The sequence below is a fragment of the Coregonus clupeaformis genome, chromosome 36 (genome assembly GCF_020615455.1).
Source record: "Coregonus clupeaformis isolate EN_2021a chromosome 36, ASM2061545v1, whole genome shotgun sequence".
Classification (NCBI taxonomy): Eukaryota; Metazoa; Chordata; class Actinopteri; order Salmoniformes; family Salmonidae; genus Coregonus; species Coregonus clupeaformis.
This window is the reverse complement of record NC_059227.1, coordinates 36398765-36421882: the sequence shown is the minus strand read 5'-3', so window position 1 is coordinate 36421882 and position 23118 is coordinate 36398765. Positions and strand designations below refer to the sequence as shown.

Sequence of the window (23118 nt, the reverse complement as noted above, 5' to 3'; positions counted from 1 at the left end):
CTTACCTCCATAACTTGCTACATTTGCACACACTGTATATATCTTTTCTGTTGTATTTTTGACTTTATGTTTTGTTTTACCCCATATGTAACTCTGTGTTGTTGTTTTTATCGCACTGCTTTGCTTTATCTTGGCCAGGTCGCAGTTGTAAATGAGAACTTGTTCTCAACTGGCTTACCTGGTTAAATAAAGGTAAAACAAAATGTAAAAAAATAGCTGGTACATTTCAAATTGCGCGCTTAGCTGGTGCGTCATCAGAAATCACGGCGACAAATCTGAATGGAGTCAATCAGCCGAGCGCCTTCCGATCGAGAAAAACGCGATTTCATTGGCACTTTCGCCAATGCTTGAATCGGAGATTTTGAATCGTGTGATGAATTTGAGTATAAGTACTTCACGAAACGGTTGGAGGATCTCTTTTATCTGCGGAGTCCAACTTGACATCTGAGCTAGCTTGCAGGCGAAGGTCAATTGAAGTAAGACTGTTAGTTATGCATCTGCAGTTATAACCAAGCAAGCACGACAGATAGCTATTGACATTAGTTGTCCAATCGTCACTTTTAAAAATGATATGTGAAATAATATCCAGCCAAAGCAGAGCACCACGTGTTGTTAGCGAAGTTTGCATGCCCACCAAGCAGCTTTCGCAACCAAGAAACGTTAGCTAGAAGGAAAAACTGTAACGGCTGTATGAATTAACTGCTGCAAGGTTTGTGCGAAATTGTATACACTGACGAATCTGCCTTCTGAAATTCGACAACAGTCGTATCTGACTAATGAAATACAATGTACATTACATTAGCTAGCTGTGCTATATTTGAACATGCACAGTAAATGTTCCATGTTAACAGGCTATGCTTGCGGTAATGTCTTTCAGGGGACTGCAGACATAGACACGAAAAAAAAAAAAATGCAACTCTTAAGTAAATTTTAACTGCCGCTAGATTTGTAAAATAGTGTGCCAGAACAAGACAACCTGTAAGAATATACTGTATTTTAATAGCTGCTAGTTTTGTGCAAGATTGTATTAAAGAGCGACTGCTTCTAAAAAGCAATTTATCGTTTTGCAAACGGCCTGTGGCATCGATATGAGTCGAACATTTATTCTAGTGTCAAAATGGATTGCAAGTGTAAATATAATAATTTGTGGTCAAGGGGCATTCCTACTACCCGGTGCCTTTTGGACCTCTCAACTTTTGGAGTAAAAGTTGATATTTTTCATTTTCTTAGTATTCTAGCACAAAAGGGACACGTTTGACTTTAAGAAAAACATATTGGTCAAGCTCAGGCACATAAATACTAATATTTATAGGCGGATTTTTCACACCTGGATCATGAGATATTTCCACCCTGTTAGGGAGACACACAACTATCTGAAAGTGTAAACAATTTAAATAAATATAAAACGATGATTATTGAGTGAAACGGATTATTTTCAGAACCAGTGCTTTATTTGCACCCCATTTTTCCTAATAAGAATAACAAGATTTAAACAATGAAAGATATTCTAACTTTTACATATTTTGAAATGGTAGAAAAATATACCTATAATAAGAATGAATATTGTGCATCAGTTTACATCACTTTCTATTTATTTCATTTTTTATATTTGTAAAAACATTGTCAACCTGAGTTTGTAAAATATGAAAATAGATGACTTATATTGTTACTAACTAATAAAATTACTAATTGCAATTATACATACATTACAATTATGTACAATGCATACTGAAAATATTCAGACCCCTTCCCTTTTTCCCCATTTTGTTACGTTACAGCCTTATTCTAAAATGGATTAAATTAGTTTTTTCCCTCGTCAATCTACAGACAATACCCCATAATGACAGAGACATTTTTGTAATTGTATTAATAATTTTAAAACATACCTTATTTACATAAGTATTCAAACCCTTTGCTATGAGACTCGAAATTGAGCTCAGGTGCATCCTGTTTCCATTGATCATTATTGAGTTGTTTCTACAACTTGACTGGAATCCACCTGTGGTAAATTCAATTGATTGGACATGATTTGGAAAGGCACACACCTGTCTATATAAGGTCCCACAGTTGACAGTGCATTTTAGAGCGAAAACCAAGCCTTGAGGTCAAAGGAATTATCCGTAGATCGCTGAGACAGGATTGTGTCGAGGCACAGATCTGGGGAAGAGTACCAAAACATTTCTGCAGCATTGACGGTCCCCAAGAACACACTGGCCTCCATCAATCTTAAATGGAAGAAGTTTGAAACCGCCAAGACTCTTCCTAGAGCTGGCCAAACTGAGCAATCGGAGAAGGGCCTTGGTCAGGGAGGTGACGAGGAACGCGATGGTCACTCTGACAGCACTCCAGAGTTCCTCTGTGGAGATGGGAGAACCTTTCAGAAGGACAACCATCTCTGCAGCACTCCAACAATCAGGCCTTTATGGTAGATTAGCCAGACGGAAGCCACTCCTCAGTAAAAGGAACGACAGCCCGCTTGGAGTTTGCCAAAAGGCACCTAAAGGACTCTCACACCATGAGAAACAAGATTCTTTAGTCTGATGAAACCAAGATTGAACTCTTTGGCCTGAATGCCAAGCGTCACGTCTAGAGGAAACCTGGCATCATCCCTACGGTGATGCATGGTGGTGGCAGCATCATGCTGTGGGGATGTTTTTCAGCGACAGGGACTGGGAGACTAGTCAGGATCGAGGGAGAGATGAATGGAGCAAAGTACAGAGAGATACTTGGTGAAAACCTGCTCAGGACCTCAGACAGGTGCAAAGGTTCACCTTACAACAGGACAACGACCCTAAGCACACAGCCAAGACAACGCAGGAGTGGCTTCTGGACAAGTCTCTGAATGTTCTTGAGTGGCCCAGCCAGAACCCGGACTTGAACCCGATCGAACATCTCTGGAGAGACCTGAAAATAGCTGTGCAGCGACGCTCCCCATCCAACCTGACAGAGCTTGAGATGATCTGCAGAGAAGAATGGGAGAAACTCTCCAAGTACAGGTGTGCCAAGCTTGTGGCATCATACCCAAGAAGACTCAAGGCTGTAATTGCTGCCAAAGGTACTTCAACAAAGTACTGAGTAAAGGGTCTGAATACTTATGTAAATGTGAATTTTTTATTTTATTACATATACATTTGCACCAAACAAAACGATTTTTGCATTGTCAACATGGGGTATTGTGTGTAGATTAGTGTTTTTTATTTTTTAATGCATTTTAGAATAAGGTTGTGGAAAATGGGGGAAAAAGTCACTGGGTCTGAATACTTTACGAATGCATAATAAAGTGAATATTACATTTTTACCGTACTGTCTTTCAGCTAACTTCAGGACAGAAATGGATGGGAAAAGTACATCCTGTAGCTAACATCTGTAAGTATCTGCTAGTTTAGTGCAAACTAATTGCAAGATTGTATTAAGGATGAACCTATCCCGAACCTGATTCCTGTAAGATTGACAACCTTATCGGATCTGACTTCTGTAATGCAATTTGCATAATTGATAATGATACATTTGAACGTGCATGCACAATAAAGTTAATGTTAATTATTTTACTGTACCGTCTTTCAGCTAACTGCAGAATGGAAGGGAAAAGTACATCCTGTAGCTAACATCTGTAAGTATCTGCTAGTTTAGGATGAACCTATCCCACACCTGATTCCAGTAAGATTGACAACCCTATCGGATCTGACTTCTGAAATGCTATTTGCAGATTTCTGATGCCACAGTTGAACATGCACCAGAGTTTAATGTGAAAATGTTTACCTTTCCGGTTTTCAGATATGCCGTCCAGAAATGGAATCCTCTACACCAGAACATGACATCCTGTAACGCCTGTAAGAATCTATTTTGTTTGCTTCTACTTTTGTGCAAAGATTGTATTAAGGATGACACTATCCCGAACCTGATTCCTGTAAGATTGACAACCCTATCGGATCTGACTTCTGAAATGCAATTTCTTAATTTATTATTATACATTTGAACGTGCATGCACAATAAAGTTAATTATTTTACTGTACCGTCTTTCAGCTAACTGCAGAATGGAAGGGAAAAGTACATCCTGTAGCTAACATCTGTAAGTATCTGCTAGTTTTGTGCAAACCGTTGCAAGATTGTATTAAGGATGAACATATCCCGAACCTGATTCCTGTAAGATTGACAACCTTATCGGATCTGACTTCTGAAATACAAATAGCATAATTGATAGTGATACATTTGAATGTGCATGCACAATAAAGTTAATTATTTTACTGTACCGTCTTTCAGCTAACTGCAGACCAGAATGGATGGGAAAAGTACATCCTGTAGCTAACAGCTGTAAGTATCTGCTAGTTTAGTGCAAGCTAATTGCAAGATTGTATTAAGGATGAACATATCCCGAACCTGATTCCTGTAAGATTGACAACCCTATCGGATCTGACTTCTGAAATGCAATTTCTTAATTTATTATTATACATTTGAACGTGCATGCACAATAAAGTTAATTATTTTACTGTACCGTCTTTCAGCTAACTGCAGAATGGAAGGGAAAAGTACATCCTGTAGCTAACATCTGTAAGTATCTGCTAGTTTTGTGCAAGCTAATTCCAAGATTGTATTAAGGATGAACCTAATCCGAACCTGATTCCTGTAAGATTGACAACCCTATCGGATCTGACTTCTGAAATGCTATTTGCATAATTCATAATTATACATTTGAACGTGCATGCACAATAAAGTTAATGTTAATTATTTTACTGTACCGTCTTTCAGCTAACTGCAGAATGGAAGGGAAAAGTACATCCTGTAGCTAACAGCTGTAAGTATCTGCTAGTTTTGTGCAAGCTAATTCCAAGATTGTATTAAGGATGAACCTAATCCGAACCTGATTCCTGTAAGATTGACAACCCTATCGGATCTGACTTCTGAAATGCTATTTGCAGATTTCTGATGCCACAGTTGAACATGCACCAGAGTTTAATTTGAAAATGTTTACCTTTCCGGTTTTTAGATATGCTGCCTGAAATGGAATCCTCTACACCAGAACATGATATCCTGTAACGCCTGTAAGAATTTATTTTGTTTGCTGCTACTTTTGTGCAAAGATTGTATTAAGGATGACACTATCCCGAACCTGATTCCTGTAAGATTGACAACCCTATCGGATCTGACTTCTGAAATGCAATTTGCATAATTTATAATTATACATTTGAACATGCATGCACAATAAAGTTAATTATTTTACTGTACCGTCTTTCAGCTAACTGCAGACCAGAATGGATGGGAAAAGTACATCCTGTAGCTAACAGCTGTAAGTATCTGCTAGTTTAGTGCAAGCTAGTTGCAAGATTGTATTAAGGATGAACCTATCCCGAACCTGATTCCTGTAAGATTGACAACCCTATCGGATCTGACTTCTGAAATGCAATTTCTTAATTTATTATTATACATTTGAACGTGCATGCACAATAAAGTTAATTATTTTACTGTACCGTCTTTCAGCTAACTGCAGAATGGAAGGGAAAAGTACATCCTGTAGCTAACATCTGTAAGTATCTGCTAGTTTTGTGCAAACCGTTGCAAGATTGTATTAAGGATGAACATATCCCGAACCTGATTCCTGTAAGATTGACAACCTTATCGGATCTGACTTCTGAAATACAAATAGCATAATTGATAGTGATACATTTGAATGTGCATGCACAATAAAGTTAATGGTAATATTTTTACTGTACCGTCTTTCAGCTAACTGCAGACCAGAATGGATGGGAAAAGTACATCCTGTAGCTAACAGCTGTAAGTATCTGCTAGTTTAGTGCAAGCTAATTGCAAGATTGTATTAAGGATGAACATATCCCGAACCTGATTCCTGTAAGATTGACACCCCTATCGGATCTGACTTCTGAAATTCAATTTGCATAATTCATAATTATACATTTGAACGTGCATGCACAATAAAGTTCATGGTAATATTTTTACTGTACCGTCTTTCAGCTAACTGCAGAATGGAAGGGAAAAGTACATCCTGTAGCTAACAGCTGTAAGTATCTGCTAGTTTTGTGCAAGCTAATTCCAAGATTGTATTAAGGATGAACCTAATCCGAACCTGATTCCTGTAAGATTGACAACCCTATCGGATCTGACTTCTGAAATGCAATTTGCATAATTTATAATTATACATTTATAATAATAATAATATGCCATTTAGCAGACGCTTTTATCCAAAGCGACTTACAGTCATGCGTGCATACATTTTTACGTATGGGTGGTCCCGGGGATCGAACCCACTACCTTGGCGTTACAAGCGCCGTGCTCTACCAGCTGAGCTACAGAGGACCACTTTAACGTGCATGCACAATAAAGTTAATGATAATATTTTTATTGTACCGTCTTTCAGCTAACTGCAGACCAGAATGGATGGGAAAAGTACATCCTGTAGCTAACAGCTGTAAGTATCTGCTAGTTTAGTGCAAGCTAATTGCAAGATTGTATTAAGGATGAACCTATCCCGAACCTGATTCCTGTAAGATTGACAACCTTATCGGATCTGACTTCTGTAATGCAATTTGCATAATTGATAATGATACATTTGAACGTGCATGCACAATAAAGTTAATGTTAATTATTTTACTGTACCGTCTTTCAGCTAACTGCAGAATGGAAGGGAAAAGTACATCCTGTAGCTAACATCTGTAAGTATCTGCTAGTTTAGGATGAACCTATCCCACACCTGATTCCAGTAAGATTGACAACCCTATCGGATCTGACTTCTGAAATGCTATTTGCAGATTTCTGATGCCACAGTTGAACATGCACCAGAGTTTAATGTGAAAATGTTTACCTTTCCGGTTTTTAGATATGCTGCCTGAAATGGAATCCTCTACACCAGAACATGATATCCTGTAACGCCTGTAAGAATTTATTTTGTTTGCTGCTACTTTTGTGCAAAGATTGTATTAAGGATGACACTATCCCGAACCTGATTCCTGTAAGATTGACAACCCTATCGGATCTGACTTCTGAAATGCAATTTGCATAATTTATAATTATACATTTGAACGTGCATGCACAATAAAGTTAATGTTAATTATTTTACTGTACCGTCTTTCAGCTAACTGCAGACCAGAATGGATGGGAAAAGTACATCCTGTAGCTAACAGCTGTAAGTATCTGCTAGTTTAGTGCAAGCTAATTGCAAGATTGTATTAAGGATGAACCTATCCCGAACCTGATTCCTGTAAGATTGACAACCCTATCGGATCTGACTTCTGAAATACAATTAGCCGTATTGATAGTGATACATTTGAATGTGCATGCACAATAAAGTTAATGGTAATATTTGTACTGTACCGTCTTTCAGCTAACTGCAGACCAGAATGGATGGGAAAAGTATATCCTGTAGCTAACATCTGTAAGTATCTGCTAGTTTAGGATGAACCTATCCCGAACCTGATTCCTGTAAGATTGACAACCTTATTGGATCTGACTTCTGAAATACAATTAGCCGTATTGATAGTGATAGATTTGAATGTGCATGCACAATAAAGTTCATGGTAATATTTTTACTGTACCGTCTTTCAGCTAACTGCAGAATGGAAGGGAAAAGTACATCCTGTAGCTAACAGCTGTAAGTATCTGCTAGTTTTGTGCAAGCTAATTCCAAGATTGTATTAAGGATGAACCTAATCCGAACCTGATTCCTGTAAGATTGACAACCCTATCGGATCTGACTTCTGAAATGCTATTTGCAGATTTCTGATGCCACAGTTGAACATGCACCAGAGTTTAATTTGAAAATGTTTACCTTTCCGGTTTTTAGATATGCTGCCTGAAATGGAATCCTCTACACCAGAACATGATATCCTGTAACGCCTGTAAGAATTTATTTTGTTTGCTGCTACTTTTGTGCAAAGATTGTATTAAGGATGACACTATCCCGAACCTGATTCCTGTAAGATTGACAACCCTATCGGATCTGACTTCTGAAATGCAATTTGCATAATTTATAATTATACATTTATAATAATAATAATATGCCATTTAGCAGACGCTTTTATCCAAAGCGACTTACAGTCATGCGTGCATACATTTTTACGTATGGGTGGTCCCGGGGATCGAACCCACTACCTTGGCGTTACAAGCGCCGTGCTCTACCAGCTGAGCTACAGAGGACCACTTTAACGTGCATGCACAATAAAGTTAATGTTAATATTTTTATTGTACCGTCTTTCAGCTAACTGCAGACCAGAATGGATGGGAAAAGTACATCCTGTAGCTAACAGCTGTAAGTATCTGCTAGTTTAGTGCAAGCTAATTGCAAGATTGTATTAAGGATGAACCTATCCCGAACCTGATTCCTGTAAGATTGACAACCTTATCGGATCTGACTTCTGAAATACAAATAGCATAATTGATAGTGATACATTTGAATGTGCATGCACAATAAAGTTAATGGTAATATTTTTACTGTACCGTCTTTCAGCTAACTGCAGACCAGAATGGATGGGAAAAGTACATCCTGTAGCTAACAGCTGTAAGTATCTGCTAGTTTAGTGCAAGCTAATTGCAAGATTATATTAAGGATGAACATATCCCGAACCTGATTCCTGTAAGATTGACACCCCTATCGGATCTGACTTCTGAAATGCAATTTGCATAATTTATAATTATACATTTATAATAATAATAATATGCCATTTAGCAGACGCTTTTATCCAAAGCGACTTACAGTCATGCGTGCATACATTTTTACGTATGGGTGGTCCCGGGGATCGAACCCACTACCTTGGCGTTACAAGCGCCGTGCTCTACCAGCTGAGCTACAGAGGACCACTTTAACGTGCATGCACAATAAAGTTAATGATAATATTTTTATTGTACCGTCTTTCAGCTAACTGCAGACCAGAATGGATGGGAAAAGTACATCCTGTAGCTAACAGCTGTAAGTATCTGCTAGTTTAGTGCAAGCTAATTGCAAGATTGTATTAAGGATGAACCTATCCCGAACCTGATTCCTGTAAGATTGACAACCTTATCGGATCTGACTTCTGTAATGCAATTTGCATAATTGATAATGATACATTTGAACGTGCATGCACAATAAAGTTAATGTTAATTATTTTACTGTACCGTCTTTCAGCTAACTGCAGAATGGAAGGGAAAAGTACATCCTGTAGCTAACATCTGTAAGTATCTGCTAGTTTAGGATGAACCTATCCCACACCTGATTCCAGTAAGATTGACAACCCTATCGGATCTGACTTCTGAAATGCTATTTGCAGATTTCTGATGCCACAGTTGAACATGCACCAGAGTTTAATGTGAAAATGTTTACCTTTCCGGTTTTCAGATATGCCGTCCAGAAATGGAATCCTCTACGCCAGAACATGATATCCTGTAACGCCTGTAAGAATCGATTTTGTTTGCTTCTACTTTTGTGCAAAGATTGTATTAAGGATGACACTATCCCGAACCTGATTCCTGTAAGATTGACAACCCTATCGGATCTGACTTCTGAAATGCAATTTCTTAATTTATTATTATACATTTGAACGTGCATGCACAATAAAGTTAATTATTTTACTGTACCGTCTTTCAGCTAACTGCAGAATGGATGGGAAAAGTACATCCTGTAGCTAACATCTGTAAGTATCTGCTAGTTTTGTGCAAACCGTTGCAAGATTGTATTAAGGATGAACCTAATCCGAACCTGATTCCTGTAAGATTGACAACCCTATCGGATCTGACTTCTGAAATACAAATAGCATAATTGATAGTGATACATTTGAATGTGCATGCACAATAAAGTTAATGGTAATATTTGTACTGTACCGTCTTTCAGCTAACTGCAGACCAGAATGGATGGGAGAAGTACATCCTGTAGCTAACATCTGTAAGTATCTGCTAGTTTAGGATGAACCTATCCCGAACCTGATTCCTGTAAGATTGACAACCTTATCGGATCTGACTTCTGAAATACAAATAGCATAATTGATAGTGATACATTTGAATGTGCATGCACAATAAAGTTAATGGTAATATTTGTACTGTACCGTCTTTCAGCTAACTGCAGACCAGAATGGATGGGAAAAGTATATCCTGTAGCTAACATCTGTAAGTATCTGCTAGTTTAGGATGAACCTATCCCGAACCTGATTCCTGTAAGATTGACAACCTTATTGGATCTGACTTCTGAAATACAATTAGCCGTATTGATAGTGATAGATTTGAATGTGCATGCACAATAAAGTTCATGGTAATATTTTTACTGTACCGTCTTTCAGCTAACTGCAGAATGGAAGGGAAAAGTACATCCTGTAGCTAACAGCTGTAAGTATCTGCTAGTTTTGTGCAAGCTAATTCCAAGATTGTATTAAGGATGAACCTAATCCGAACCTGATTCCTGTAAGATTGACAACCCTATCGGATCTGACTTCTGAAATGCTATTTGCAGATTTCTGATGCCACAGTTGAACATGCACCAGAGTTTAATTTGAAAATGTTTACCTTTCCGGTTTTTAGATATGCTGCCTGAAATGGAATCCTCTACACCAGAACATGATATCCTGTAACGCCTGTAAGAATTTATTTTGTTTGCTGCTACTTTTGTGCAAAGATTGTATTAAGGATGACACTATCCCGAACCTGATTCCTGTAAGATTGACAACCCTATCGGATCTGACTTCTGAAATGCAATTTGCATAATTTATAATTATACATTTATAATAATAATAATATGCCATTTAGCAGACGCTTTTATCCAAAGCGACTTACAGTCATGCTTGCATACATTTTTACGTATGGGTGGTCCCGGGGATCGAACCCACTACCTTGGCGTTACAAGCGCCGTGCTCTACCAGCTGAGCTACAGAGGACCACTTTAACGTGCATGCACAATAAAGTTAATGTTAATATTTTTATTGTACCGTCTTTCAGCTAACTGCAGACCAGAATGGATGGGAAAAGTACATCCTGTAGCTAACAGCTGTAAGTATCTGCTAGTTTTGTGCAAGCTAATTCCAAGATTTTATTAAGGATGAACCTATCCCGAACCTGATTCCTGTAAGATTGACAACCTTATCGGATCTGACTTCTGTAATGCAATTTGCATAATTGATAATGATACACTTGAACGTGCATGCACAATAAAGTTAATGTTAATTATTTTACTGTACCGTCTTTCAGCTAACTGCAGAATGGAAGGGAAAAGTACATCCTGTAGCTAACATCTGTAAGTATCTGCTAGTTTAGGATGAACCTATCCCACACCTGATTCCAGTAAGATTGACAACCCTATCGGATCTGACTTCTGAAATGCTATTTGCAGATTTCTGATGCCACAGTTGAACATGCACCAGAGTTTAATGTGAAAATGTTTACCTTTCCGGTTTTCAGATATGCCGTCCAGAAATGGAATCCTCTACGCCAGAACATGACATCCTGTAACGCCTGTAAGAATCGATTTTGTTTGCTTCTACTTTTGTGCAAAGATTGTATTAAGGATGACACTATCCCGAACCTGATTCCTGTAAGATTGACAACCCTATCGGATCTGACTTCTGAAATGCAATTTCTTAATTTATTATTATACATTTGAACGTGCATGCACAATAAAGTTAATTATTTTACTGTACCGTCTTTCAGCTAACTGCAGAATGGATGGGAAAAGTACATCCTGTAGCTAACATCTGTAAGTATCTGCTAGTTTTGTGCAAACCGTTGCAAGATTGTATTAAGGATGAACCTAATCCGAACCTGATTCCTGTAAGATTGACAACCCTATCGGATCTGACTTCTGAAATACAAATAGCATAATTGATAGTGATACATTTGAATGTGCATGCACAATAAAGTTAATGGTAATATTTGTACTGTACCGTCTTTCAGCTAACTGCAGACCAGAATGGATGGGAGAAGTACATCCTGTAGCTAACATCTGTAAGTATCTGCTAGTTTAGGATGAACCTATCCCGAACCTGATTCCTGTAAGATTGACAACCTTATCGGATCTGACTTCTGAAATACAAATAGCATAATTGATAGTGATACATTTGAATGTGCATGCACAATAAAGTTAATGGTAATATTTGTACTGTACCGTCTTTCAGCTAACTGCAGACCAGAATGGATGGGAGAAGTACATCCTCAAGCTAACATCTGTAAGTATCTTGCTAGTTTTGTGCAAACCGTTCCAAGATTGTATTAAGGATGAACCTAATCCGAACCTGATTCTTGTAAGATTGACAACCCTATCGGATCTGACTTCTGAAATTCAATTTGCATAATTCATAATTATACATTTGAACGTGCATGCACAATAAAGTTAATTATTTTACTGTACCGTCTTTCAGCTAACTGCAGAATGGAAGGGAAAAGTACATCCTGTAGCTAACAGCTGTAAGTATCTGCTAGTTTCATGCAAGCTAATTGCAAGATTGTATTAATGATGAACCTATCCCGAACCTGATTCCTGTAAGATTGACAACCCTATCGGATCTGACTTCTGAAAGACAATTAGCCTTATTGATAGTGATACATTCGAATGTGCATGCACAATAAAGTTAATGGTAATATTTGTACTGTACCATCTTTCAGCTAACTGCAGACCAGAATGGATGGGAAAAGTACATCCTGTAGCTAACATCTGTAAGTATCTGCTAGTTTAGGATGAACCTATCCCGAACCTGATTCCTGTAAGATTGACAACCTTATCGGATCTGACTTCTGAAATACAAATAGCATAATTGATAGTGATACATTTGAATGTGCATGCACAATAAAGTTAATGGTAATATTTGTACTGTACCGTCTTTCAGCTAACTGCAGACCAGAATGGATGGGAAAAGTATATCCTGTAGCTAACATCTGTAAGTAGCTGCTAGTTTAGGATGAACCTATCCCGAACCTGATTCCTGTAAGATTGACAACCTTATTGGATCTGACTTCTGAAATACAATTAGCCGTATTGATAGTGATAGATTTGAATGTGCATGCACAATAAAGTTCATGGTAATATTTTTACTGTACCGTCTTTCAGCTAACTGCAGAATGGAAGGGAAAAGTACATCCTGTAGCTAACAGCTGTAAGTATCTGCTAGTTTTGTGCAAGCTAATTCCAAGATTGTATTAAGGATGAACCTAATCCGAACCTGATTCCTGTAAGATTGACAACCCTATCGGATCTGACTTCTGAAATGCTATTTGCAGATTTCTGATGCCACAGTTGAACATGCACCAGAGTTTAATTTGAAAATGTTTACCTTTCCGGTTTTTAGATATGCTGCCTGAAATGGAATCCTCTACACCAGAACATGATATCCTGTAACGCCTGTAAGAATCAATTTTGTTTGCTGCTACTTTTGTGCAAAGATTGTATTAAGGATGACACTATCCCGAACCTGATTCCTGTAAGATTGACAACCCTATCGGATCTGACTTCTGAAATGCAATTTCTTAATTTATTATTATACATTTGAACGTGCATGCACAATAAAGTTAATTATTTTACTGTACCGTCTTTCAGCTAACTGCAGAATGGATGGGAAAAGTACATCCTGTAGCTAACATCTGTAAGTATCTGCTAGTTTTGTGCAAACCGTTGCAAGATTGTATTAAGGATGAACCTAATCCGAACCTGATTCCTGTAAGATTGACAACCCTATCGGATCTGACTTCTGAAATACAAATAGCATAATTGATAGTGATACATTTGAATGTGCATGCACAATAAAGTTAATGGTAATATTTGTACTGTACCGTCTTTCAGCTAACTGCAGACCAGAATGGATGGGAGAAGTACATCCTGTAGCTAACATCTGTAAGTTTTGCTAGTTTAGGATGAACCTATCCCGAACCTGATTCCTGTAAGATTGACAACCTTATCGGATCTGACTTCTGAAATACAAATAGCATAATTGATAGTGATACATTTGAATGTGCATGCACAATAAAGTTAATGGTAATATTTGTACTGTACCGTCTTTCAGCTAACTGCAGACCAGAATGGATGGGAGAAGTACATCCTCAAGCTAACATCTGTAAGTATCTTGCTAGTTTTGTGCAAACCGTTCCAAGATTGTATTAAGGATGAACCTAATCCGAACCTGATTCCTGTAAGATTGACAACCCTATCGGATCTGACTTCTGAAATTCAATTTGCATAATTCATAATTATACATTTAAACGTGCATGCACAATAAAGTTAATTATTTTACTGTACCGTCTTTCAGCTAACTGCAGAATGGAAGGGAAAAGTACATCCTGTAGCTAACAGCTGTAAGTATCTGCTAGTTTCATGCAAGCTAATTGCAAGATTGTATTAATGATGAACCTATCCCGAACCTGATTCCTGTAAGATTGACAACCCTATCGGATCTGACTTCTGAAATACAATTAGCCGTATTGATAGTGATACATTTGAATGTGCATGCACAATAAAGTTAATGGTAATATTTGTACTGTACCGTCTTTCAGCTAACTGCAGACCAGAATGGATGGGAAAAGTACATCCTGTAGCTAACATCTGTAAGTATCTGCTAGTTTTGTGCAAACCGTTCCAAGATTGTATTAAGGATGAACCTAATCCGAACCTGATTCCTGTAAGATTGACAACCCTATCGGATCTGACTTCTGAAATTCAATTTGCATAATTCATAATTATACATTTGAACGTGCATGCACAATAAAGTTAATGTTAATTATTTTACTGTACCGTCTTTCAGCTAACTGCAGAATGGAAGGGAAAAGTACATCCTGTAGCTAACAGCTGTAAGTATCTGCTAGTTTTGTGCAAACCGTTCCAAGATTGTATTAAGGATGAACCTAATCCGAACCTGATTCCTGTAAGATTGACAACCCTATCGGATCTGACTTCTGAAATGCTATTTGCAGATTTCTGATGCCACAGTTGAACATGCACCAGAGTTTAATTTGAAAATGTTTACCTTTCCGGTTTTTAGATATGCTGCCTGAAATGGAATCCTCTACACCAGAACATGATATCCTGTAACGCCTGTAAGAATTTATTTAGTTTGCTGCTACTTTTGTGCAAAGATTGTATTAAGGATGACACTATCCCGAACCTGATTCCTGTAAGATTGACAACCTTATCGGATCTGACTTCTGAAATACAAATAGCATAATTGATAGTGATACATTTGAATGTGCATGCACAATAAAGTTAATGGTAATATTTGTACTGTACCGTCTTTCAGCTAACTGCAGACCAGAATGGATGGGAAAAGTACATCCTGTAGCTAACATCTGTAAGTATCTTGCTAGTTTTGTGCAAACCGTTCCAAGATTGTATTAAGGATGAACCTAATCCGAACCTGATTCCTGTAAGATTGACAACCCTATCGGATCTGACTTCTGAAATGCTATTTGCAGATTTCTGATGCCACAGTTGAACATGCACCAGAGTTTAATTTGAAAATGTTTACCTTTCCGGTTTTTAGATATGCTGCCTGAAATGGAATCCTCTACACCAGAACATGATATCCTGTAACGCCTGTAAGAATTTATTTTGTTTGCTGCTACTTTTGTGCAAAGATTGTATTAAGGATGACACTATTCCGAACCTGATTCCTGTAAGATTGACAACACTATCGGATCTGACTTCTGAAATTCAATTTGCATAATTCATAATTATACATTTGAACGTGCATGCACAATAAAGTTAATGTTATTTATTTTACTGTACCGTCTTTCAGCTAACTGCAGAATGGAAGGGAAAAGTACATCCTGTAGCTAACAGCTGTAAGTATCTGCTAGTTTAGTGCAAGCTAATTTCAAGATTGTATTAAGGATGAACCTATCCCGAACCTGATTCCTGTAAGATTGACAACCCTATCGGATCTGACTTCTGAAATGCAATTTGCATAATTGATAATTATACATTTGAACGTGCATGCACAATAAAGTTAATGTTAGTTGTTTTACTGTACCTTCTTTCAGCTAACTGCAGACCAGAATGGATGGGATAAGTACATCCTGTAGCTAACATCTGTAAGTATCTGCTAGTTTAGGATGAACCTATCCCAAACCTGATTACTGTAAGATTGACAACCTGAAATGCAACCTGAAACTTCTGAATGCAATTTGCATAATTTATAATTATACATTTGAACGTGCATGCACAATAAAGTTAATGTTAATTATTTTACTGTACCGTCTTTCAGCTAACTGCAGAATGGATGGGAAAAGTACATCCTGTAGCTAACAGCTGTAAGTATCTGCTAGTTTAGTGCAAGCTAATTGCAAGATTGTATTAAGGATGAACCTATCCCGAACCTGATTCCTGTAAGATTGACAACCCTATCGGATCTGACTACTGAAATGCTATTTGCAGATTTCTGATGCCACAGTTGAACATGCACCAGAGTTTAATTTGAAAATGTTTACCTTTCCGGTTTTCAGATATGCTGCCTGAAATGGAATCCTCTACACCAGAACATGACATCCTGTAACGCCTGTAAGAATCTATTTTGTTTGCTGCTACTTTTGTGCAAAGATTGTATTAAGGATGAACCTATCCCGAACCTGATTCCTGTAAGATTGACAACCCTATCTGATTTCTGAAATGCAATTAGCATATTTATTTTTTTGTAATTATAATTTTGTTTACCCCCTTTTTCTCCCCAATTTCGTGATATCCAATTACTATCCTGTCTCATCGCTCCTTCTCCCCAACGGGAGAGGCGAAGGTCGAGTCATGCGTCCTCCGCAACATGACCCGTCAATCCACACTTCTTAACATCCACCCGCTTAACCCGTAAGCCAGCCGCACCAATGTGTCGGAGGATACATTTTTCAACTAACGACCGCAGTCAGCCTGCAAGCGCTCGGCCCGCCATAAGTACCGTAATTTTCGGACTATAAGCCGCGCCTTTTTTCCCATTTTTCGACCCTGCGGCTTATATAACGGTGCGGCTAATATATGGATTTTTACAGCTAACGGCCACTAGAAGACCTCCTAAATCTATGGATTTTACAGGTTACAGTCCACCAACTTTAACTCTATGGGCTCTATGACTGGTCCGCGCCCCCCACCTTTAAGCGGCGGGCTCCAGTAGGAAAAGCTGGAGGCCGGAAAAGAGTGAGACAGGTAGCGCGCAAAAGTAAAAGTGGAACCGAGAGTGGTACGAGAGACAGAACGAGAGCAAGACAGACAGACATTATGAGAGCGAGACAGTTTGTCTCTTTCCCGACAATCCCCTCTGTGCACGAACCCTTACATATGGTAATTAAACATTAAAACACCTGCGGCTAATAGTCCAGTGCGGCTTATATATGTACACATCATTGAATATCATTCAATTTAGCTGCTGTGGCTTATACTCCGGTGCGCCTTATAGTGCGGAAAATACGGTAGTCGTTAGAGCGTGATTAGGCAAGTAAAGCCCTCCCGGCCAAACCCTCCCCTAACCCGGACGACACTGGGTCTATTGTGCACCGCCCTATGGGACTCCCGGTCACGGGCGGTTGTGACACAGCCTGTGATCGAACCAGAGCCTGTAGTGACGCCGCAAGCGCTGCAATGCAGTGTCTTAGATCACTGTGCCAGTCAGGAGGCCCCAATTTGCAGATATCTGATGTCACATTTTAACATGCAAAAGGGTTTATCATAAAATTATTTTCCTGGTTGACTTTCAGAGGACTGCTAGCCGTGTTACTCCATCCTTCCAAATTGTCTCATTGACTAGCGACGCCTGGCCTTCAGAGGTTGGGGGACTGTGGACCAGAAAAGGACACAATGTTACACTTGTAAGAATACGTTTTCATATTGTGCTACTTTTGTGAAGTTGTTGCAAGATTGTATTAAGAATGACAGTATCCCGAACCTGATTCCTGTAAGATTGACAACACTGTCGGACCTGACTTCTGAAATGAAACTTGCAACCAAACGTGTTAGCAGGATTATGGGGGGAATAGCTTTTTAAAGGTTGTAACAAGGTGTTTTCTTTAATTTATTTAATTCCTATTGACTCTCTTTGCAAGTATTGTGATCTTTATCAGACACTGGGCTGGCCATCACTGGCAATGTGGAGACCGCAGTATTGCCTTTTCATTTACGAAGTGCTAAATTGGTACCGAGCTAGCCTAGGACAAAGTTTGTCGTATTGATTTGTGGATTAACTGGATGTTAGAATTTAATAAAGATAATTTAAGTGCATTCAGTGTTTTGTTTTTGTTTCACTGCATAGGTTTTTGTCCCAAGTCCTTTGGGTGATAATGATGGCATGTGGAATCACAATGTCCTAGCTCATAATTACAATATCAGTGTCATTTTTATTCAGTAGATCTCAATTCTCTAAACATTAGATCTTAAAATTGGCATACCACATTGGGGATATGTCATTTCTAAGAAAAGCTGCATGTTCAATTTCATAGTGGTATGACACCAGCTCTAAATAATTTGGCATAATATAAGTAATTGTCATTTGAGAGAATGGAGTTAAGACTTCTGTCAAGGTAAGGTCTGACTCATCTTTATTTGATTAACGTTAGCCATATGCAAAGTATTTTACAGCTTTCTCAACATGGACCTTATCAATCAAAACATGTAACACAGGTGAAAGTTTCCCACAGCAAGGCTGATAGCCTATTATTTGTGATGGGTGCATTTGTCATATCCCCTCCACCGAGGACCTTACCATTTACTTTGGAGGAGATGGTGTTGCACTTGGAGCAAGTGGTCATGAAGTGCAGGAACGATGTGAGGGTGGGTTCAAAGAGTCGCCCTGGCCCGTGGAGCCAGAGGAGAGATATAACAAAGGTAATACCTTTGCCCCTTTATCAATTAATCTTTCCTCAATATGTCCAATCCTCAAAAGCCATAAGAAAAGGTCTGAGGGGAGGGACCGTTGAGATGGAGCTGCTCTCTTTGCAATGTATGTTTTTCATTGTACTGTAACAACTGAAGCAATGCAAATGTTCGGCCCTCCCTCTCAAGGTTACTGTGGTTAGGCCCAATACCTAAGCAGTGGCAGGCAGAGGATGTGTGACTGAAGTCACCCAGAGGGTGCGAGACCTGCATCAGGCAGAACCTACCCAGGAATAACCTGTTGATGTTGGTCTGTTTTTCACCCCGGCTTCCAATTAAAAATAAATCAATCTTAGCTTCAAATTTTAAGGGCCGGTTTCCTGGACATAGATTAAGTCTAGTCCCGGACTATAAACCACTTTCAATTAAGATTGTGTTTGGGAAACCACCCCTAATAGTTTCTCAAATTGTGTACCTTAGGTGCTGGTAACATGGAATAGATTCCCTGAAGGGGTGAAAGTGGCATACTGGTAATTTACCAGGTATTTATCTTGAAAGACTGGTGCAAGTTGACGAGCTGAACCGTACAGAGCAAATTGTAGAGGAGGATGCAACTGAACGTGCTTCTAAAACTGCACTGGCTGCAAAATGAATGGTTTCTTTTTTTACAAAAATATAATAAAGTGCATATTTGTGACATTGCTGAAGAACAAAAGTGGTTGAATAGTAATCTGTATGCAAAAAATGTCACTGAGCCAATGGGCCTTACATTTATCTTAATTGAGCAAATAATAATAATAAACTAAAATGCACATTTTATGGAGAACAAAGGAGAGTTCAATAGAAAATAAAATCTGAGTGCACAGACTGTTCCATGCATGCACAAGTCACTCTGGGCCTTGCATCAATGACTGAGAGAAATTACACCTTTTTTTCTCCTGCCAATACTTTGAACTTTGGCAAAAATGGTGTGAGTGCAATTCTAAGGCACTGGTGCAGGTGTTCATTGGTGAGCCTGGTGTGGTATTTGGTTTTAATCATGTTCATTGACATAGGTCCCGTGTAGCTCAGTTGGTAGAGCATGGCACTTGCAACGCCAGGGTTGTGGGTTTGATTCTCACCGGGCCAGTATGAAAAAAATGTATGCACTCACTAACTGTAAGTCGCTCTGGATAAGAGCGTCTGCTAAATGACTAAAACGTAAAAATTGTGGAGAAGGCTGACACAGCAGTATGTGGAACCAAACATGGTCAGGATGTGTAGTGCCATTTTGTTTAGAACAGGGAAACCAGCTGCAAGTACCATCTTTCCCCAGAAACTGACAGGGTCACAATCAACAACCCGCTCTTTCAAAGCCACATTTTCTTGCTGTTCAATCAACTCCATTTGTAGTGATGCAACATTGACCCATCTGAAGGTCTGTTTTGCTTCCTCTGAAAACTGACATTTGTGACCAAGAAGGGGTTCTGTATGAACAGCAGCAGTTGTCTTCCAAGAGAAAAGTCATCAAAGCGAGCCTTGAAGGTATCCATCAGCTTCTGTATGAAATCACCATGGTGGGGCACATCTTTCTCTCCCTGGGTTTGTGTCAAAAGTTTGGGGAAGTGGACAAGTTGTCTCTGGAGATCAGTCTTGAAAATCTCAAATTTCCTCCGGAAAGCCCGGACTGCTGTTATCAAATCACATGCTGTGTTGTTCTGTCCCTGCAGCTTAACATTGAGCTCATTAAGATGTGATGTAATGTCTGCCAAAAATGCAGCTGTTTGCATTTTCTCCACATCTTCCAAAAACTCTGTAAACTGAGTTTCTTTTTCACTCTCGCTCTGATAGGAAAGATTTGATCTCCTCCCGAATGGCCCAAAAGCGCTCTAAGACCCTGCCTTTGCTGAGCCATCTGACATTGTTGTGCAGTAGTAAGTCATCATAGCTGGCATTAACCTCTGTCAGAAAGCCTCTTAGCAGACGATGCTGTAGAGGAGATGATGCTCTCAAGAAGTTTATCAGTTTCATCATTGTTGTCATGACCTCAGCATACACTTCTCCCAGACTGGCACACATTACAGATTGGTGGATGATGGTCCTCTTTCAAACGTGCAACCAGTCCCCTCCCTCTTCCTATCATGGCTGGAGCTCCATCTGTGGTGATAGAGACCACCGACTTCAGATGTATCCCCCTTTTTGTCAGCATCCCTTTGATTGCCTCATGAATGTCCTCTCCTCATGTGTGTTTCAAGAGTTGTTAAACCCAACAGGTCCTCACAGAATTCCTTTTTTGTTTTGTCATATAATCTCACAAATACCAGAAGCATTATCGGTGATATCTGTTGATTAATCCACAGCTAAAGAAATGAATGGTGCATTCTGAATGGCCTCATCAAGTTGTGAAATCACATCTTCAGCTAATATTTCAGTTATTCTCATTGCTGTGGAATCTGACAGTGGGATTTGTTTGATATTTTCCTTCAGCTCATCTTTTTGATTACCATCAAGCAAGGTCTCGGCAACTTCACTCAAGCATTCTTTAACCATCTGCCTCAGTAAATGGCTTTTTGCGTTTTCCCTAAACCCAGGCTATTCTCAGTGAGCACTCCATTGCACATTCTTGGGCTGTCAGGGAATGCACAATAATTTTGGTGGACCTCGCATATTGTGCTTTGAGCGGATTTATTTTTCTCGTCTCACCTCTGTTTTGGGGATACGTTTGCTCGAAATGACTGTGTTTTGTGTCATAGTGGCGCTTCACATTGGCACTTTAAACGAGCGTTACGGAATCTGAGCATATCAGGCACATTGGTTTTGAACTTGTTGCGGGGAGAATTAATGCGTACTTGTCTGTCCACTCTCCTTTGAAAATGCGATTTTCACTATCAACTTTTATTTTCTTTGAACAAGCCATCCTCACATTCACAATGTCTATCGATAGACGTATTTCCGTGTGTGTGTATCTGTCTGCTGCTTGCTCCCAGTCCCAACACCGTCTTTCACTGTCAAAGATATTGCACATATTTATGCGATTGGATGAGACGCGGCTCTCTTCATGAGACTAATTTGCATAAATGCACGCGATTGGATAGGATGCGGCCCCAGGCTGGTGTTTCTTCTAGAGACAGAGAGAGGAAACGGCGCCCGGTCAATCATGTTTGAAAGCTGTATGAAATTAATTTACTGACTTCGATATCGTTTGGTGCTGTTCGGTCCGTATTGACCCTTTGCTGGGTCCGGACACGGACCGCGGTCCGCCATTTGAGTATGACTGGCCCAGAGGACCATAAGCCAACCACAGTCGAGCAGAAGACTGTCCCCATCAAGGGCCAGGATCTCTTTATCTGGGACAGAGTCCGAAAGTGTTTCGGGTATCGAATTGGATACATTATTGGTCTTGTTGGCCTTGCTGGACGCTTCGTCTGACTCGACTAACATAACTGACTCTCCTTCATCTGACTCTGTCTGAATCGTCTGACTCTTCGTCTGACTCATCTGAATCCGATTCATCTGACCCAGAGACAGATTCATAAACCTGAAACAGATTAATATAAATGACTGGTAAGGATCAGGCATTGCACTGCAAAATGTAATATGAAATTATGGTAGTCATCCAGAATAATTGAAATGTCTTTATGAAATTATGCATAAAAATACTGTGAAGCCTTGGAAAATATTGCTTTTGAAATGATTATTTGTCTGGCTGTTCTAAAGATTAGAGGTCCACCTGCACTTTTATTTGGGTCCATAATGCCCTTATACCTTTTCTTGTGAGAACTAATTTATGGTACATGACAAAGGGATTAAGATGACATATGAAGAAGATAAATATTTCAGGCATCATAGCTAACACCTTTATAAAAATGTCTCCCTGTTTGTTCTGGACAATGTCACTAGGCCACTGCTTCTGTTCTGTTCCAAAAGCACCTAGTTGCCCTAGCGCTTGATCAGTTCCATTCCATTACACAAGTCATTGGACAAGGCGTCTTCTGTATGGGGAGTTCTCTTTCAAGTATTCGTTTAGGTATTTCACTTATGGGATACGCCCCCAGCGTATTCGTCAGAAGCCTTTATTACACTACGCCAGCCATGATTGGCTGGACGTTGAGACGTGTGCGTCCGGGAAGGATGTCCCTCCTACCCTATAAAAAATCAGACGCAGCGTCTCAGTCATTCAAACACCTCTTCTCGCTTTTCATCAGGAAGCTTACCTCGACACGACTGCATTTTCCAGAAATAGCTAAACTGTCCACAGACGTGAGCTTACAACTCGCTCGCCGTGCGCTATTCTCGGGATTGTGCAGTGGTGACAATTTTCCTTTCCCTTCACCATAGCAAGAGGAAAATTATTCAAGGGAGGAACGGGTACAGCTGTGACACGGCTAACTCGTTCACATTTA

General features: G+C 39.3%; 1 long non-coding RNA gene, 52 other non-coding genes and 1 pseudogene across 102 annotated transcripts; all 54 read left to right on the top strand.

The window, feature by feature from the left end:
• Positions 1–399: 399 nt before the first annotated feature.
• LOC121552562 lies at positions 400–18145 on the top strand. 50 transcript variants are annotated; one of them, XR_006657845.1, is made up of 55 exons: positions 400–476; positions 3315–3366; positions 3565–3610; positions 3775–3830; positions 4024–4069; positions 4261–4311; positions 4503–4548; positions 4747–4792; positions 4985–5039; positions 5234–5284; positions 5476–5521; positions 5719–5769; positions 5968–6013; positions 6371–6421; positions 6620–6665; positions 6830–6884; positions 7085–7135; positions 7334–7384; positions 7555–7600; positions 7793–7847; positions 8207–8257; positions 8456–8506; positions 8864–8914; positions 9113–9158; positions 9323–9378; positions 9572–9617; positions 9815–9865; positions 10036–10086; positions 10257–10302; positions 10495–10549; positions 10909–10959; positions 11158–11203; positions 11368–11423; positions 11617–11662; positions 11860–11910; positions 12081–12131; positions 12324–12369; positions 12568–12618; positions 12789–12839; positions 13010–13055; positions 13248–13302; positions 13496–13541; positions 13739–13789; positions 13959–14009; positions 14202–14247; positions 14446–14496; positions 14694–14739; positions 14931–14985; positions 15186–15236; positions 15429–15483; positions 15684–15729; positions 15928–15978; positions 16152–16197; positions 16390–16444; positions 17626–18145. It is a non-coding gene; the product is annotated as an uncharacterized LOC121552562 (long non-coding RNA). The 50 variants fall into 50 exon arrangements; XR_006657853.1 differs by lacking the exon at positions 4747–4792; XR_006657865.1 differs by lacking the exon at positions 4985–5039.
• LOC121553067 lies at positions 3408–3479 on the top strand. The gene has a single exon (XR_005997439.1). It is a non-coding gene; the product is annotated as a small nucleolar RNA SNORD50 (small nucleolar RNA).
• On the top strand, positions 3624–3695 carry LOC121553093. The gene has a single exon (XR_005997464.1). It is a non-coding gene; the product is annotated as a small nucleolar RNA SNORD50 (small nucleolar RNA).
• Positions 3874–3945, top strand: LOC121553049. Its single transcript, XR_005997421.1, has one exon. It is a non-coding gene; the product is annotated as a small nucleolar RNA SNORD50 (small nucleolar RNA).
• LOC121553030 lies at positions 4110–4181 on the top strand. The gene has a single exon (XR_005997404.1). It is a non-coding gene; the product is annotated as a small nucleolar RNA SNORD50 (small nucleolar RNA).
• LOC121553039 lies at positions 4353–4424 on the top strand. The gene has a single exon (XR_005997412.1). It is a non-coding gene; the product is annotated as a small nucleolar RNA SNORD50 (small nucleolar RNA).
• On the top strand, positions 4590–4661 carry LOC121553074. Its single transcript, XR_005997445.1, has one exon. It is a non-coding gene; the product is annotated as a small nucleolar RNA SNORD50 (small nucleolar RNA).
• LOC121553075 lies at positions 4834–4905 on the top strand. Its single transcript, XR_005997446.1, has one exon. It is a non-coding gene; the product is annotated as a small nucleolar RNA SNORD50 (small nucleolar RNA).
• Positions 5083–5154, top strand: LOC121553050. Its single transcript, XR_005997422.1, has one exon. It is a non-coding gene; the product is annotated as a small nucleolar RNA SNORD50 (small nucleolar RNA).
• Positions 5326–5397, top strand: LOC121553024. Its single transcript, XR_005997399.1, has one exon. It is a non-coding gene; the product is annotated as a small nucleolar RNA SNORD50 (small nucleolar RNA).
• Positions 5562–5633, top strand: LOC121553033. The gene has a single exon (XR_005997406.1). It is a non-coding gene; the product is annotated as a small nucleolar RNA SNORD50 (small nucleolar RNA).
• LOC121553046 lies at positions 5811–5882 on the top strand. The gene has a single exon (XR_005997418.1). It is a non-coding gene; the product is annotated as a small nucleolar RNA SNORD50 (small nucleolar RNA).
• LOC121553076 lies at positions 6055–6126 on the top strand. Its single transcript, XR_005997447.1, has one exon. It is a non-coding gene; the product is annotated as a small nucleolar RNA SNORD50 (small nucleolar RNA).
• Positions 6463–6534, top strand: LOC121553069. The gene has a single exon (XR_005997440.1). It is a non-coding gene; the product is annotated as a small nucleolar RNA SNORD50 (small nucleolar RNA).
• LOC121553094 lies at positions 6679–6750 on the top strand. The gene has a single exon (XR_005997465.1). It is a non-coding gene; the product is annotated as a small nucleolar RNA SNORD50 (small nucleolar RNA).
• LOC121553051 lies at positions 6928–6999 on the top strand. Its single transcript, XR_005997423.1, has one exon. It is a non-coding gene; the product is annotated as a small nucleolar RNA SNORD50 (small nucleolar RNA).
• LOC121553026 lies at positions 7177–7248 on the top strand. Its single transcript, XR_005997400.1, has one exon. It is a non-coding gene; the product is annotated as a small nucleolar RNA SNORD50 (small nucleolar RNA).
• On the top strand, positions 7398–7469 carry LOC121553062. The gene has a single exon (XR_005997434.1). It is a non-coding gene; the product is annotated as a small nucleolar RNA SNORD50 (small nucleolar RNA).
• On the top strand, positions 7642–7713 carry LOC121553077. The gene has a single exon (XR_005997448.1). It is a non-coding gene; the product is annotated as a small nucleolar RNA SNORD50 (small nucleolar RNA).
• Positions 7891–7962, top strand: LOC121553052. The gene has a single exon (XR_005997424.1). It is a non-coding gene; the product is annotated as a small nucleolar RNA SNORD50 (small nucleolar RNA).
• On the top strand, positions 8299–8370 carry LOC121553023. Its single transcript, XR_005997398.1, has one exon. It is a non-coding gene; the product is annotated as a small nucleolar RNA SNORD50 (small nucleolar RNA).
• On the top strand, positions 8548–8619 carry LOC121553047. Its single transcript, XR_005997419.1, has one exon. It is a non-coding gene; the product is annotated as a small nucleolar RNA SNORD50 (small nucleolar RNA).
• LOC121553070 lies at positions 8956–9027 on the top strand. Its single transcript, XR_005997441.1, has one exon. It is a non-coding gene; the product is annotated as a small nucleolar RNA SNORD50 (small nucleolar RNA).
• Positions 9172–9243, top strand: LOC121553095. Its single transcript, XR_005997466.1, has one exon. It is a non-coding gene; the product is annotated as a small nucleolar RNA SNORD50 (small nucleolar RNA).
• Positions 9422–9493, top strand: LOC121553053. Its single transcript, XR_005997425.1, has one exon. It is a non-coding gene; the product is annotated as a small nucleolar RNA SNORD50 (small nucleolar RNA).
• On the top strand, positions 9658–9729 carry LOC121553027. Its single transcript, XR_005997401.2, has one exon. It is a non-coding gene; the product is annotated as a small nucleolar RNA SNORD50 (small nucleolar RNA).
• Positions 9879–9950, top strand: LOC121553035. Its single transcript, XR_006657901.1, has one exon. It is a non-coding gene; the product is annotated as a small nucleolar RNA SNORD50 (small nucleolar RNA).
• Positions 10100–10171, top strand: LOC121553063. The gene has a single exon (XR_005997435.1). It is a non-coding gene; the product is annotated as a small nucleolar RNA SNORD50 (small nucleolar RNA).
• On the top strand, positions 10344–10415 carry LOC121553079. Its single transcript, XR_005997450.1, has one exon. It is a non-coding gene; the product is annotated as a small nucleolar RNA SNORD50 (small nucleolar RNA).
• Positions 10593–10664, top strand: LOC121553054. Its single transcript, XR_005997426.1, has one exon. It is a non-coding gene; the product is annotated as a small nucleolar RNA SNORD50 (small nucleolar RNA).
• On the top strand, positions 11001–11072 carry LOC121553071. Its single transcript, XR_005997442.1, has one exon. It is a non-coding gene; the product is annotated as a small nucleolar RNA SNORD50 (small nucleolar RNA).
• LOC121553096 lies at positions 11217–11288 on the top strand. The gene has a single exon (XR_005997467.1). It is a non-coding gene; the product is annotated as a small nucleolar RNA SNORD50 (small nucleolar RNA).
• Positions 11467–11538, top strand: LOC121553056. The gene has a single exon (XR_005997428.1). It is a non-coding gene; the product is annotated as a small nucleolar RNA SNORD50 (small nucleolar RNA).
• Positions 11703–11774, top strand: LOC121553080. The gene has a single exon (XR_005997451.1). It is a non-coding gene; the product is annotated as a small nucleolar RNA SNORD50 (small nucleolar RNA).
• Positions 11924–11995, top strand: LOC121553034. Its single transcript, XR_005997407.1, has one exon. It is a non-coding gene; the product is annotated as a small nucleolar RNA SNORD50 (small nucleolar RNA).
• Positions 12173–12244, top strand: LOC121553091. Its single transcript, XR_005997462.1, has one exon. It is a non-coding gene; the product is annotated as a small nucleolar RNA SNORD50 (small nucleolar RNA).
• LOC121553045 lies at positions 12411–12482 on the top strand. The gene has a single exon (XR_005997417.1). It is a non-coding gene; the product is annotated as a small nucleolar RNA SNORD50 (small nucleolar RNA).
• On the top strand, positions 12632–12703 carry LOC121553037. Its single transcript, XR_005997410.1, has one exon. It is a non-coding gene; the product is annotated as a small nucleolar RNA SNORD50 (small nucleolar RNA).
• Positions 12853–12924, top strand: LOC121553065. The gene has a single exon (XR_005997437.1). It is a non-coding gene; the product is annotated as a small nucleolar RNA SNORD50 (small nucleolar RNA).
• On the top strand, positions 13097–13168 carry LOC121553083. Its single transcript, XR_005997455.1, has one exon. It is a non-coding gene; the product is annotated as a small nucleolar RNA SNORD50 (small nucleolar RNA).
• LOC121553059 lies at positions 13346–13417 on the top strand. Its single transcript, XR_005997431.1, has one exon. It is a non-coding gene; the product is annotated as a small nucleolar RNA SNORD50 (small nucleolar RNA).
• On the top strand, positions 13582–13653 carry LOC121553085. Its single transcript, XR_005997456.1, has one exon. It is a non-coding gene; the product is annotated as a small nucleolar RNA SNORD50 (small nucleolar RNA).
• On the top strand, positions 13802–13873 carry LOC121553038. Its single transcript, XR_005997411.1, has one exon. It is a non-coding gene; the product is annotated as a small nucleolar RNA SNORD50 (small nucleolar RNA).
• LOC121553086 lies at positions 14051–14122 on the top strand. Its single transcript, XR_005997457.1, has one exon. It is a non-coding gene; the product is annotated as a small nucleolar RNA SNORD50 (small nucleolar RNA).
• On the top strand, positions 14289–14360 carry LOC121553022. Its single transcript, XR_005997397.1, has one exon. It is a non-coding gene; the product is annotated as a small nucleolar RNA SNORD50 (small nucleolar RNA).
• Positions 14537–14608, top strand: LOC121553087. Its single transcript, XR_005997458.1, has one exon. It is a non-coding gene; the product is annotated as a small nucleolar RNA SNORD50 (small nucleolar RNA).
• Positions 14780–14851, top strand: LOC121553088. The gene has a single exon (XR_005997459.1). It is a non-coding gene; the product is annotated as a small nucleolar RNA SNORD50 (small nucleolar RNA).
• On the top strand, positions 15029–15100 carry LOC121553040. Its single transcript, XR_005997413.1, has one exon. It is a non-coding gene; the product is annotated as a small nucleolar RNA SNORD50 (small nucleolar RNA).
• Positions 15278–15349, top strand: LOC121553089. The gene has a single exon (XR_005997460.1). It is a non-coding gene; the product is annotated as a small nucleolar RNA SNORD50 (small nucleolar RNA).
• Positions 15527–15598, top strand: LOC121553073. Its single transcript, XR_005997444.1, has one exon. It is a non-coding gene; the product is annotated as a small nucleolar RNA SNORD50 (small nucleolar RNA).
• LOC121553028 lies at positions 15771–15842 on the top strand. Its single transcript, XR_005997402.1, has one exon. It is a non-coding gene; the product is annotated as a small nucleolar RNA SNORD50 (small nucleolar RNA).
• Positions 16239–16310, top strand: LOC121553029. The gene has a single exon (XR_005997403.2). It is a non-coding gene; the product is annotated as a small nucleolar RNA SNORD50 (small nucleolar RNA).
• Positions 16488–16554, top strand: LOC121553098 (annotated as a pseudogene).
• Positions 17789–17860, top strand: LOC121553099. Its single transcript, XR_005997469.1, has one exon. It is a non-coding gene; the product is annotated as a small nucleolar RNA SNORD50 (small nucleolar RNA).
• Positions 18146–23118: the final 4973 nt, after the last annotated feature.